Below are 2,456 nucleotides of genomic sequence, written 5' to 3' on the forward strand. Positions count from 1 at the left end.
GCAGAAAACATACTCCACACGATGGTCAATGACCGGCCGTGGATAGGTGCGCTTTAGAGCCGCCCTATGGGCAGCTTCATGCTGCCGCCTCTGTTTCCCGTCGAGGTCATTGGTGATGACACCACTTTCTTCGGTTGACGAGAAGTCAGGGAACGGACATTGGGTCCACAAGACACGAGCAGTGCTCGCAACGCGCCGCTGGCGCAGCCCGTCTTTCTCATCATCCCATGCGGGAAAAGAAGTGTCAAACCAATTTTCGACCACATCCTCAACGAGGCCACTCGGCACTGAAAGCATGCGCGGAGTGCGACGTTTGTGCTCATCGAGCCTGGGATATGCACCCTTCGGTGCTGCGGACGCACTGTCCGACGTTGCACCAGTGCGAAAGACGAAGTTGGGCTCTGCCCATGCTCGCCGTCAGAACCGGCGAGACTTGGAGATTTTTGTGTCATTGACTCAGGGCTCATTGAGCAAGGAATTTATTGTTCCAACAAATGGAGTTGCAGTATACACGCGAGCCTCGTCGAGGCAATAATCGTAAAAATTTTCAATCTTAATGGGGGAGGGTGTAACGGGGTTACACGGACCCTGGTAACAGGTGTGTGTGTCACACAAGATGTGCATGGTGTGACTGCTTCCAAACAAGAATACGGTATGTGGCTTAGCCAGTAGTTATACATATTTAGATTTTACTATATATATTTAGTATATTTAGAAAAATCTAGACTTATAAAATTAAGATTAAAACATGAATAAAAATCAGTTTCGATTTTGAACAGAAGTGTTCGTTTTTCTTGGTTAAGGCTTTTAAGTACTTTTTTAGGCAGAAAATTGCGATCCGCTGCACCAGTACTTGATTCTTGTAGAGAACGAAAGGTAGGTGACCCAAAGACGTTTCCTCAAGCGCAAAGCTACGGCAGCCCCGCTGCAGAAGATGCTAGGTCTATAAAACACTTCACAGAATATGTGATGTGATATAACAGTTGCTGATGTCGTGACGAACGTCGAATGCATTTGCAGTTGCGTCAAAAGATTGCGTCTAGACAAATTAAGCACGCTGTAGCACGTCTGCAAACCCTTCGAAGAACATGTACCATGATATCACAGCAGCTGATATCGTGACGAACGTCAGAATGCGTTTGCCATTGTCGCTGCGTCAAAACGATGTGATTAGGAAGTTAAAATGCGCTATATCAGGTCTTCAAACACTTCAATGACGATATGACATGGTATTGCAGTTGCTGACAACGTGAGAAACATCTAAATGCGTTTGCCGTAGTCGCTGTGTCAAATTAATGCGTCTAGGAAGATAAATTATGCTGTAGCACGACTTTAAATACTTCCAAGAAGTTGTGGCATGATATTGCAGTTGCTGAGGGCGTGACAAACTCTGAAAGAGTTTGGCGTTGTTGCTGCGTCAAAATTATGCGTCTAGGTACTTAAAAAATGCTGCACCACGTCTGCAAACGCTTCAAAGATAATATGAAATGAAATCACAGCTTCTGATATCGTGACGAACGTCTGTTAGTGTTTGCCGTTGCTGCTGCGTCAAAATGCTGCGTCTAGGAAGTTAATCTGTTATACGTCTGCAAACACTTCCGAGATCATGCAGCGGGGCTGCCGTACCTTAGCGCTTGAGGAAGCGTAATATAGGTCACCAACGTTTCGTTCGATACTTAAAACAAGTACGAGTTAGCGGATCGCAATCCGCTTACTCCGTTTAAAACCCCAAACTGATTTTTATTTATTTTTAGCTGCGGCAAGCCGCCTAATTTTAAATGTCTAGATTTTTCTAAATATACTAAATATATATTGTGAAATCTAAATACATGCATAACTACTGGCTACCTAGCCCCGTACTGTTTTCATTTTTGGGTGTGGTCACACCATGCACATCTCGTGTGACACACACCCCTGTTACCAGGGTACGTGCAACCCCGTTACACCCTCCCATTAAGATTGAGAACATTTACAGTTCTAATCGATTATTACCTTAACGAGGCTTGCGTGTCCGCTAGACACTGCAAGTTAGTTCGTTGGAATAAAACAACTTACGTGCTTAATGAGCTTGTGTCCACGACACGGAAGTCACCAAGTCTCACTGGTTCCGGGCAGAGCTTAACTCCGTCTTCCGTACGCGGCGCAATGTCGGACAGTGTGTCCAGGGCACCGGGAGATGTACATCCTAGGCTTGATAAACACGAGCGTCGCGCTTTGCGCACGCTCTCAATGACGAGTGACCTCGTTAAGGATGTGGAAGCTGTCGACTACAAGTCTGACACTCCGTTTCCCGCATGGGATGACGAGGAAGGTGAGCTGCGCCAGCAGCGTGATACGAACCCTGCTCACGCCCTGCGGACCCCAAATCCGTTCCCTGACTTCTCGTCAACCGAAGAACGTGGTGTCATCACCAATGACCTCGACGGGAAACAGAGGCGGCAGCATGAAGCTGCCCA

This window comes from Plasmopara halstedii (assembly GCF_900000015.1).
Source record: "Plasmopara halstedii genome assembly, contig: Scaffold_658, whole genome shotgun sequence".
Classification (NCBI taxonomy): domain Eukaryota; phylum Oomycota; class Peronosporomycetes; order Peronosporales; family Peronosporaceae; genus Plasmopara; species Plasmopara halstedii.